The sequence below is a fragment of the Emydura macquarii genome, unplaced genomic scaffold (genome assembly GCF_026122565.2).
Source record: "Emydura macquarii macquarii isolate MOO-44397 ecotype Brisbane River unplaced genomic scaffold, CSIRO-AGI_Emac_v2 contig_2417, whole genome shotgun sequence".
NCBI classification, from domain to species: domain Eukaryota; kingdom Metazoa; phylum Chordata; order Testudines; family Chelidae; genus Emydura; species Emydura macquarii.
The window spans coordinates 2,098,987-2,111,010 of record NW_027132554.1 but is presented as its reverse complement, the minus strand read 5'-3'; the positions used below and the strand labels follow the sequence as shown (position 1 = coordinate 2,111,010).

The window sequence follows — 12,024 nt, the reverse complement described above, 5'->3', positions numbered from 1 at the left end:
ATTAGGCCATTAGCTCACTCCTGCTGAAACTGACCTTATTAGGCAATTTCCTTGCTCCTCCTGAAACTGACCAGGTGACTGGGAGCAGCTGGCTACATGACCAGTAGCACAGCCTCCCTAACGGTGGGCTCACCTCCCAGCCAAAGGTTTGCCCTGATTCAAATGTCTCCCCTCCAATCAGGAGTAACCTTGGCCACCTGAAGTGATTAGTTTAAAGCCAGGCTCCAGAGAGAACTCACCATCTGCTAGACACACCAGCTGCCCTGTTTTTTCCCTCTCCCACTCCGGACTCCGAGCCTGAACGTGTAAGCCTGCTCTGTGTTGCTACTTAGCTTCAGGGGTGATGTTGCAACTTTCCCTCCTGGGACTGGTAAGATCCTAACCTTCTCTCTCTTTCAGTTTCTGTTTTAAATCTGCTCTGAAAGCAGAAGCCGCCCCCCATTGCTAACCTTCTCTCTCTTTCAGTTTCTGTTTTAAATCTGCTCTGAAAGCAGAAGCCGCCCCCCCCATTGCTAACCTTCTCTCTCTTTCAGTTTCTGTTTTAAATCTGCTCTGAAAGCAGAAGCCGCCCCCCCCATTGCTAACTCTTCTCTCTCTTTCAGTTTCTGTTTTAAATCTGCTCTGAAAGCAGAAGCTGCCCCCCCCCATTGCTAACTCTCTCTCTCTTTCAGTTTCTGTTTTAAATCTGCTCTGAAAGCAGAAGCCGCCCCCCCCCATTGCTAACCTTCTCTCTCTTTCAGTTTCTGTTTTAAATCTGCTCTGAAAGCAGAAGCCGCCCCCCCCCCCCCATTGCTAACCCTCTCTCTCATTTAGTTTCTGTTTTAACTGCCCGTGTGCCCCTTTGCAGTTGACTGCCTTGCCCCTTTGCAGTTGACTGCCTGTGCAGTTGACTGCCTTGCCCCTTTGCAGTTGACTGCCTGTGTGACTGTGCCTTGTAATTAACTCATTGTCTGTGAAATCTCTATGTGAGAGCATTCCCTCCTGTAGTTAACTGCTTCTGCCTCTGCTTTTCAGTTAAGTCTGTGTAACCCCTTTCTGTTTCCTACAAGCAACTAGTTGTCTGTGTAGTATAGTGGTAAGTGTCCCTGTCTACCATGTGGAAGACCAGGGTTTGATTCCTGGTCAAGGAACCACTGTCTGGTTAATGTTAGTTTAAGTCTTTGTAGTTAGTTGCCTGTTTAATTCTTTCTTATATCAGTTTGTTTTGTGCTTAATTGTTTTTATGTCCTTTTATAACTAGTTAAACCTATATTACTCCTGTGTTTATAATTAAACTCATTTATTTCTAATCGATTCATTATTGACTCTGGGGGATCAGTTACCTGTCGGAACAACTGGTACCAGTGGTGCGCCCTTACTGGGACAAGTACCAGAACCAGTAAGGGGGCCTCATTGGTAACAGCAGTACGGAAACACTGGTACTAGTACCACAACCAGTATGGGGACGTTACTGGGACCAGTGTTGCGGCCTTACTGGGACCAGTACCAGAACAAGTAAGAGTGCCATACTGGGACCAGTACTGCGGTCTTACTGGGACCAGATCCTAACCAGTAAGGGGGCATTATTGGGACCAGTTCCAGAACCAGTAAGTGATCCTTACTGGGGCCAGCCAGTATCGCAATCACTAAGGGGGCCTTACTGGGACCAGTACTGGGGGGTTTTCACCTTCCCCTGCAGCATGGGGCACGGCTCACTTGCTGGTGGATTTTCTGATTGATTCTCTGTACCTTGCAATCTTTAAGCCATGATTTGAGGACTTCAGTAACTCAGTCATAGGTTCGGGTCTATTACAGGAGTGGGTGGGTGAGGTTCTGTGGCCCGCATTGTGCAGGTCAGACTAAATTGATCATAATGGTCCCTTCTGATCTTAAAATCTATGAGTCTATGATCACTGATCACCGTCTCCTGAGGGAGGGTGAATGGGGCACACTGGGCTGTGTCCCTATAGGTTGCCCTAACTCCCAGTGAGGCATCAGACCAAATGAAGGGGACGCAAGAAATGGTCTAGGCTTGGTCAGGCTCCTCCCCCAAAGATGAGCATTATCCCAGCCTCCTGCGCTGCCCCAGTCTAATGGGCCCCTTGATTCAGGAATGCACTTGGAAGAGTTGCCACAAAGTAACTGAACTAGCCTGTCCTTCCTTCTGTGAGTCCAGCTGCTAGTGGTCCAGGAGCATGGCATGTCCCCAACATGGGTTATGAGTGCACACGCTGGCAGTGGAAAGTGCCACAAAGTGGAAAGTCCTGGGCCCTCACTCCGGAGGGAAGCAACAGGGGAACTTTTGTTCATCAAGGGTCATTTTCCAGGCAGCTCCTACCTGGGCTCCCCTGCTGGGGGTCTGAAGGTTTCAAGCCTTGGTCACTCGAAGCTCTCTCGGGACCTAGGGAGGTTCAGTCCATCTCATCAAGGAAAACTTGCTTAAATGTTAATCACAGTCTGCCCTGTTAATCACAGCACTGCCCTGTAAGAGCTGCCATGGGGCAGGGGCTACGATGCACTGACCTGCTGGGAATTGCCTGAACATTCCAAAGAGCTGGGGAGAATCAGTGGGGAGGTCTCCCCCTCTCTTTACAAGGCTCCCCCCTTCCCCTGGAAATACAAGCCCTCTAGAATTTCGGCACAGCGCGCCACCCACGGCTTGCTGAGGGGTAGGACTTAGACTCTGAAATCAGCAGAGTGCTTTTGGGAATTGTCCCCAGGTGTGAGTGTCATGATGCTCTTTGGGACAAGGACTGTCTTTTTGTTCTGTCTGTATAGTTCCCAGCCCAGTGACGTCCTGGCCCAGGACTAGGGTTCCTAGGTGCTACTGCAATATAAATCATCAGATTTTCAGTATTAGTTTCTATCCCTTTCTTTATGACCCCGAACCTCCTGTGGACTTGTTTGAAAACTGAGCTGTCCATAATGACTCTTGCATCTTTTTCCTGAGCGGTTGCAGTTTAGAACTGACCGATGCATGAACAATTCCACTCAGCCTGTGCGACGTGCAGCACCTTGCGCTCATCTCCAGCGCCTCCTCCCTGCTCTGCTTCACCTCCATCACTTAACCTCAGTCAGCGGGGGAGTAGCTATTGCCTCTGCTCTTTCTTCTCAGGTCCCTAGGATCTCATCCCTGTGATGGCTGGTAAATGGACAGACACTACCTGAGCCTATTCCCAAATACACCCGCTGAATCACTCAGATCCAGGCAGTTCTTTGTGGACCTGTGGCTCAGGCTTGTCGGGTTCTAGGGGGAAGTTTTTAGGGTGTATATTTTTAAAAATCCTTTTCTCATATTTTGCAGAGGCCAGTTCTCAGGGCTGATTTCCAGACATGGAAGGTGAGCTTTGTGTTTCATTGTTACCTAAGCAACCGAAACCAGGCCAAATAGCATTGCTTTTCCACGGCAACATCTGTTAAACATCTACTCCCAGCTGTTTCTCTACCGGAGGGCTTTCCTTTCGTCAGCGCGCTGGGCTCTGCTCTGAAAGGTCCCTTTCAGCGAGGAGGCTTTTGTAGGGAAAACCAGTGAAATGAATGTGTATTCGCTCTGCTGCCTGCCTGCCTCCGGGCTTGAACAGGGCTCTGGAAAGTGGATTTTAATTTATAGAAGGTGACCAAATCCAAAATAACCAGCCTGGATTGTGTGGCTCAGGGGGTGGGGAATGCAGTGGGGTGGGGAGGGGGCTGGCCTCATGGGTGGAGAGTAAGAACTGAGCGACACAACACAGCTGTGCAATTCGTTTCTGGGGACAGGGCAAGCAGAAGGTCTAAGCAATGCTGCAGACCCACTGATGCCCTGTGTAGCCCTAATGGGATGTCCGTGGTGTGGAGGCCTGGGGCTGGCTGGCTGGCTGGAGGTGCATTTCACCCAGCGTGTTTGCCCAGTTAGAATGGTAGCTCTCTCTCCCTGTTTACAGCTGCCAGATCTGTAAGTCCTTGGATTATATCTACAGCAGGGAGAGAGGTCAGAGATCAGGACTAGGCATCAAGAGACCTCCTTCCTCTGCCAGTTCTGCCTCCGACTCTCTGTGGGAACCAGAGTAAGTCACATCGCTACTCTGTGCCTCAGTTTCCCCATCTGAGAAGGAGGTAATGAAGCGGGAGCCAGTGTGGTCTAGTGAGATGAGGTGTCAGGTGTATCTGAGCTCTAACCCTGGGAATGCTAGGCCTGATTTACTCTCTGGCCATAGGCAAATCACAGACACTTTCCCGCTCAGTTTCTCCAGCTGCAAAATGAAGAGGAGGCTATCCCCTGGTTGCATGCTTCTGGGGGTATGCAGGGTTTGGGGTGCTCCGTGTTACTGGTAACACTGCTCCAGCCTGCCAGGAGTGCAGGAAGGATCAATCCATGAAGGAGGAAATGTTTGTCGAAAGCCCTGCGCATAGAATGATAGATTGGAGGGCTGGAGAGGACCTCGAGGAGTCATCTACTCCAGCCCCCTGCCCTGAGGCAGGACCAAGTAAACCTAGACCAGCTGAGGCAGGTGTTGTCCCACCTGTTTTTAAAAACCTCCAGTGATGGGGATCCCACAGCCTCCCTTGGAAACCTGTTCCAGAGCTGAACTGCCCCTATAGCTAGCGTTTCCTCAAATCTAACTTAAATCTCCTTTGCTGCAGATTAAGCCCATTCTTCCTATGGACATGGAGAACAATTGATCACAAGTCTCTTTGTAAAAGCTCTTAACATATTTGAAGACTTATCAGATTCCTCCTCAGCCTTTGTTTCTCAAGACTAAACACGCCCAGCTTTTTTAACCATTCCTCACAGCTCAGGTTTTCTGAACCTTCCATCTTTTCTTGCTGATCTCCTCTGGGCTCTCTAGTTTATCACATCTTTCCTAAAGTGTGTCACCAGAAACAGACACATGGCTCCAGCTGGGGCCTCACCAGCACCGAACAGAGCAGGACAATTACCTCCCATGTCTCACATACAACACTTCTGTTACTACACCCCAGAATGATTTTAGCCTTTTTTGCACCGGCCTCACACTATTCAATTTGTGATCTGCTAAAACCCCCCAGATCTTTTTCAGCAGTACTACCGCCTAGCCAGTTATTTCCCATTTTGTAGTTGTGCATTTGATTTTTCCTTCCTAAGTGAAGTACTTTACACTTGTCTTTAATGAATTTCATCTTGTTGAATTCATATCAATTCTCCAATTCGTGAAGGTCATTTTGAATTCTAATCCTGTCCTCCAAAGTGCTTGCAACCCCTCCCAGCTTGGTGTTATCTTCAAATTTTATATGCATCCTCCCCATTCCATTATCCAAGTCATTAATAAAAATATTGAATGGTACCAGACCCAGGACTGACCCCTGCAGGACCCCATTAGATATGCCCTTCCAGTGTGGCAGCGAAACATTGATAATGACTTGCTGAGTACAGTCTTTCAACCACTTGTTCAGTCACCTTATAGTAACTTCACCTAGACCACGTTTCTTTAGTTTGCTTAGGAGAATTTCATGTGGGACTGTGTCAAAAGCCTTACTAAAATCAAGATATATCACAAGTGTTTCTTCTCCCCTATCCACTAGGCCAGTAACCGTGTCAAAGAAGGAAATTAGGTTGGTTTGGCATGATGTGTTTTTGACAAATCCATGCTAGCTATTCTTTAGAACCCTATTACCCTTTAGATGCTTTCAAACTGATTGTTTAATAATTTGTTCCAGTATCTTTCCAGGTATCACAGTTAGGCTGACAAGTCTATAATTTCCAGGGTCCTGTTTGTTTCCCTTTTTAAAGACAGGTACTTTGTTAACCTGTCTCCAGTCCTCTGGGACCTCACCCGTCCTCCAGAAATTCTCAAAGTTAATGGTTCTGAGATTGCTTCAGCTAGTCCCTAAAATCCACTAGGATGAATTTCATCAGGCCCCGACAACTTGAATACATCTATTATTCTTCAACCTGTTCTTTCCCTATTTTGGCTCGCACTCCTTCCCCCTTGTTGTTAATATTGTTTTGAGAATCTGATCACCATTAATCTTTTTAGTGAAAACTGAGGCAAAATAGGCATTAAACATCTCGGCCTTCTTGATGACATCAGTTATTAGCTCTTCTTTTCTGCAGGTGTAGAGGGTCTACACTTTCCTTCATCTTTCTCTTGCTCCTAATGTATTTAAAGAACCTCTTCTTATTGCCTTTTATATCCTCTGCTAGGTGTTACTCATTTTGTCCTTTAGCTTTTCTGATTTTATCCCCACATGCTTGTGCTGTATTTTTGTACTCCTCCTTCGCAATTAGTCCATATTCCCACTTTTTGTAGGATTCCTTTTTGATTTTCAGATCATTAGAGAGCTCTTGATGGACTCAGATTGGGCTTTTCCCATCTTTCATTCCCATTGGGCTAGTTTGCAGTTGTGTCTTTAATATTGCCTTCTTGAGAAACTGCCATCTCTCCTGAACTCCTATTTCCCTTAGATTTTCTTCCTATGGGACTTTACCAACCAGTTCTCTGAGTTAAGGTCTGCTTTTTTGAAGTCCATTGTCTTTTTTCTGCTGTTCTCACTCCTTCCTTTTCTTAGGATCATGAAATGTATCATTTCATGATAACTTTCGCCCAAATTGCCTTCAGCTTTCAGATTCGCTACCAATTCTTCCCTGTTGATCAGAATCAAGTCTAAAATGACTACGCCCCTGGTTACTTCCTCCACCTTCTGAAACATAGAGTTGCCCCCAACACATTCCAAGAACTTATTGGCAATTTTGGGTTTTGCCGTATCACTTTTTCAACAAATGTCTGTGTAGTTAAGGTCCCCCATTACTACCAGGGCTTGTGTTTTAGACATTTGCATTGTTTGGTTTAGAAATGCCTCTTCCACCACCTCTTCCTAATTTGGTGGTCTAGAATAGATTCCTGCCATGACATTAACCCTACTTTTTAACCCTTTCTAGAGACTCAACAGGTCTGCCTCCCCCTCCTTCTGGACTTCAGAACAAATGTCTATATTCTTGATGTAGAATGCAACATCTCCCTTTTTACCCTGCTGGTCCCTCCTGAACAAGCTGTGACCCTCTATACCAATATTCCAGTCATGAGATTTATTCCACCAAATCTCTGTGATGCATATTAAGTCATAATTTAACTCATGTTCTAATACTTCTATCTCTTCCTGCTTATTCCCCACGATCCTTGCATTTGTGTATAGACATCTAAGATGTAGAGAGGATTCCCCCACTGATTTCTATTTTGTTGCTGCTATGACCCTCGTGTAGCTTTCAGTGCCCTACATCCCCTATCTAGCTATCTGGTAAGGTGGCTGTTTTTATGCTTGCCTGGGGTTTTTTATCATCTGCCCCCTTTGAACCTAGATTACACCTAGATTGAACCTAGATTAAAGCCCTCCTCACTAGATTGGCAAATCTGTGAGCGAAGCTGCACATCCTCTTTTTGTTAAATTGGATCCCGTCTCCTCAGGAAGCTGATGGGCAGGATCCCCTGGGAGGCTAATATGAAGGGGAAAGGAATCCAAGAGAGCTGGCTGTATTTTAAAGAAACCTTATTGAGGGCACAGGAACAAACCATCCCGATGTGCAGAAAGAATAGCAAATATGGTAGGTGCCCAGCTTGGTTTAACAAAGAAGTCTTTGGCGAACTTAAACACAAAAAAGAAGCTGAAAAGAAGTGGAAGCTTCATCAGATGACTAGGGAGGATTATTAAAACACTGCTCGAACATGCAGGAATGAAATAAGGAAGGCCAAAGCGCAATTGGAGTTGCAGCTAGCAAGGGACATGAAAGGGAACAAGAAGGGTTTCTATAGGTATGTTACCAACAAGAGGAAGATTAGGGAAAGTGTGGGCCCCTTACAGAATGGGGGAGGCAACCTAATGACAGAGGATGTAGAGAAAGCTGAGGTACTCAATGCCTTTTTTGCCTCTGTCTTCACAGACAAGGTCGGCTCTGGGCACTACTGCACTAGGCAGCACAGAACAGGGAGGAGGTGAACATCCCGCAGTGCTGAAGGAACGGGTCCAAGACTATTTAGAAAGATTGGACATATACAAGCCCATGGGGCCAGATGCAATGCACCCGAGGGTGCTGAGGGAGTTGGCTGAGGTGATTTCAGAGCCATTGGCTATTATCTTTGAAAGCTTGTGGCAATTGGGGGAGGTCCCTGAGGACTGGAAAAAGGCAAATCTAGTGCCCATCTTCAAGAAAGGGAAGAAAGAGGATCCAGGGAACTATAGACCGGTCAGCCTCACCTCAATCCCTGGAAAAATCATGGAGCAGGTCTTCAAAGAATCCATTTTAAGGCACTTGGAAGAGAGGAAGGTGATCAGGAACAATCAACATGGATTCACCAAGGGAAAGTCATGCCTGACCAACCTGATTGCCTTCTGTAAAGAGGTGACTGGCTCTGTTGATGTGGGGAAAGTGGTGGACATGATATACCTTGACATTAGCAAAGCTTTTGATATAGTCTGCCACAGTATTCTTATCAGCAAGTTAAAGAAGTATGGGTTGGATGAATGGACTATAAAATGGATAGAGAGCTGGCTAGATCATTGGGCTCAACGGGTAGTGATCAATGGCTCCATGTCTAGCTGGCAGATGGTCACAAGTGGAGTGTCCCAGGGGGTCGGTCCTGGAGCCAGTTTTGTTCAACATCTTCATTAATGATTTGGAGGATGGGATAGATTACACCCTCAGCAAGTTTACAGATGACACTAAGATGGGGGGTGTGGTAGATACCCTGGAAGGTAAGGATAGGATACAGAGTGACCTAGATAAATTGGAGGATTGGGCCAAAAGAAATCTGATGAGGTTCAACAAGGACAAGTGCAGAGTCCAGCACTTGGGACGGAAGAATCCCATGCACAGCTACAGACTGGGGACCAATGGGCTAGGGAGCAGTTCTGCAGAAAAGGACCTGTGGTTACAATGGATAAGAAGCTGGATATGAGTCAGCAGTGTAACCTGGTTCCCAAGAAGGCTAATAGCATATTGGGCTGCATTAGTAAGAGCATTGCCAGCAGATCGCGGGAAGTGATTATTCCCCTCTATTCGGCATTGGTGAGGCCGCATTTGGAGCATTGTGTCCAGTTTTGGGCCCTCCACTATGAAAAGGATGTGGAGAAATTGGAGAGAGTCCAGCAGAGGGCAACAAAAATGATTAGGAGGCCGGAGCACAAGACTTATGAGGAGAGACTGAGGGAACTAGGCCTTTTAGTCTGCAAAAGTGAAGAATGATGGGGGGATTTGATATCAGCCTTTAACTACCTGAAAGCGGGTTCCAGGGAGGATGGAGCTAGGCTGTTCTCAGTGGTGGCAGATGACAGAACAAAGAGCAACGGTCTCAAGTTGCAGTGGGGGAGGTCTAAGTTGGATATTAGGAAAAAGTTTTTCACTAGGAGGGTGGTGAAGCACTGGAATTGGTTACCTAGGGAGGTGGTGGAATCTCCATCTTTAGAAGTTTTTAAGCTGTGGCTTGACAAAGCCCCTGGCTGGGATGATTTAGCTGAGGTTGGTCCTGTTTTGAGCAGGGGGTTGGACTAGATACCTCCTGAGGTCCCTTCCAACTCTAATATTCTATGATTCTTCCCAGCACAGCTTCTTCTCGGAATAGCATCCTCCTGTCCCCACCATCTGCACAGCCCTGCATTCATCTCCAGGATGCGCATGTTCCTGCCTGGGCTCTGACCCTCAACTGGGAGGGTGGCCGAGAACACAGCCTGTGCCCCCCGTACCATCAGCCTTGCTCCCAGAGACTTGTCATCACTGCTGCTCTGCTCAGGGCCAGACTTGGCAGTATCATTAGTCCCCATGCAGATGGGCAGCATGGGGAGTGGTCAGACAGATGATGAGGCTTGTTAATCTTTCCACAACGTCTCCGATGCAGGCTCCAGGGAGGCAGCATGCCTCTTGGAACATCAGGGCAGGTTGGCAGGCGGATGAGTCGGTCTCTCTTGGAAGGAAGTCCGTAATTGCCAGCACCCTACGCATCCTCCTCTTGGGTGTGTGAGCCTGTGATCCTCTGACTTCTCATTTCTGGGCTCCACTCTGTGGCATACTAGCCCTTCCTCACTCCCCACATGCCTTGGAGACTGGGGTTTGTGCCCTCCTTTCCTTGTGCAAACAGGATTCCCTTCGAGGCCAGTGGCAGTCTTGCATGTGTGAGGTCTGTCTGAGCAGGCCTGGTCTGCAGTCTTTTCCTCCAACTCCCACAGCTGCCAAGCACTGGGTAAAAACAACCCTCCTCTACTCTCCGCCAGCCTCCTGCCGGGCCTCAAATGGTGCTAGGTGGGGTCTGTCTGTCTGTCTGTCTTAGGGATGTAAAAATTGTTTAATGAATTAACTCTTTAAACTTCTGAAAATAGAACGTTTAAATGGTTAAACATTAACTTACCCTGCAGCTGCTGAGACCAGGGACGGGGACCCAGGAGGGGAAGGAAGAAGTCCCCGTGCAGCTGCCCCAGGCTCCCCGCTGGGACTTGAGAGCGGAGAAACCCCCGCAGCTGTTCCCGGCTGGGACCTGGGGGGCAGCCTATAGGGGTTTAATTACATTTGTAATTAACTCATTAAATGGTAATACTGCTGCTCACCATTTCAACGTGGAAACATTTATCAGCTTACATCCCTAGTCCGTCTGTCCCCACCCTCGTGTACTGGATCTATTCACAATGGGTGACACCCCTCTGTGCACAAGTCCTGTGTGTAACCCACGCCCGCCTTGGGCCCGTCTCACGAGGACCTTTCACATCAGCCCCACAAAAGCTCACGAGCACCATCGTTTGCTGCACAGCCCCAGACACTAAATAATGCCTGAGCCCCAGACCGCAGACAGCTCGTTGCCACATGTTTCCCTGCCGTGCGGAAACGGCCCTGTTCCGCTCGTGGTTTCACTTTCCAACCACACTGGAGCGACTCGAAGCCTCGACCGTGGGCTGCTGGTGCTACAAGGCTGAGGCACTGCGTTAGGCCCTGAGGTCACTGCAGTCTGCTCTGCTCCCAACGGCGGGGGCGGGGGCGGGGGGACCTGGCCTTGCTCCGTTTCTATAGGGAGACTGTGGGCAGACACAGCCGGGGAGGGAAACCTGCTCACAGCGTTGCACAGAGAGAGAAGAGCAAACCCCACACTCAGCATTACACCCACCAACTAAACAAGTCATTGGCCAGGGCCGGTTCCCAGTAGGGGATTTGAGGCCCACAGAGCTACGTGCTGCCCCTTCTCTGCAGCGGGGGCAGGCGGGGGCACAGCTGGAATGTGCAGTGCTCCAGTGATGCTGGGTTGGCAGAATGGGATCATCCCAGCCAGCGTCGCCTAGAGGAGCTCGGCGCTGTAATTCGTAGTCCCAGAGAACCCCTCAGTCTGCGCTGAGCGACAGTCATTAGCAACCTGCAGCAGCTCTGACAGGGCTGGAAGTGGTTTCTTTTCCCTGACGGGGGCACAGCTCTCAGAAATCAGAGACCCCCCCCACTCCAATATCCTCTTCCCAGCAATATGTGGGTGTCTGGCTGGCAGGTGGAAGTGCAGACGTTATTCCGAGGCCCGGAAGCATCTGGCTCATTTGAGACGCAAGGGCTCAGGCCCTGCTCTGAGCTCATTTCCTCACTCTGCCACACACCTCGGGCCCGTCCCCTTGGAGCCATCTGAGCTGGAGGGGCAATTTCCAGGTCTTGGAGACACGTCTGCACTTGCCCTGTTTGAACTAGTAGGCCACCCACGTACAAGACTAGCAGAGGGAGGCAGTCGGGGCCGCGAGCACGTCACTCCGCACGGCTACACTCTTATTTTTGGCCCACTGGCTCAGTCAGCGCTAGCATGGCTATGTCTCCTCGACCTGGAGTTACATCTCCGCTGGAAGTGCAGACATATCCGAGTCGCTCTGTGCCTCCTCTTCCCAGCGGTAAGTGTGGCTAATAATCCTTCCCTGCCTCCCAGGGGCATTGGGAGGCTAAGTTGATGGACGATGGGTTAGACACCCGGACACTGAGGTGACGGGAGCCATGGAAGGAGGGCGCTAGGCTGAGATTCTTATTGAGATCTCTACCCGTGTGCTGGGGAAGTGAATTCACAGCAGTGACTCAGCGAAGGATGTACT

The 12,024-nt window shown here is 48.8% G+C and overlaps 1 long non-coding RNA gene across 2 annotated transcripts; it reads left to right on the top strand.

Moving 5' to 3' along the window:
* The first annotated feature begins 247 nt into the window (after positions 1-247).
* LOC137161938 (uncharacterized) lies at positions 248-10,901 on the top strand. Of its 2 annotated transcripts, none has more exons than XR_010922225.1 (3): positions 248-305; positions 3,284-3,319; positions 9,533-10,901. It is a non-coding gene; the product is annotated as an uncharacterized lncRNA (long non-coding RNA). The 2 variants fall into 2 exon arrangements; XR_010922224.1 differs by lacking the exon at positions 248-305 and adding an exon at positions 339-370.
* The last annotated feature ends 1,123 nt before the right edge of the window (positions 10,902-12,024 follow it).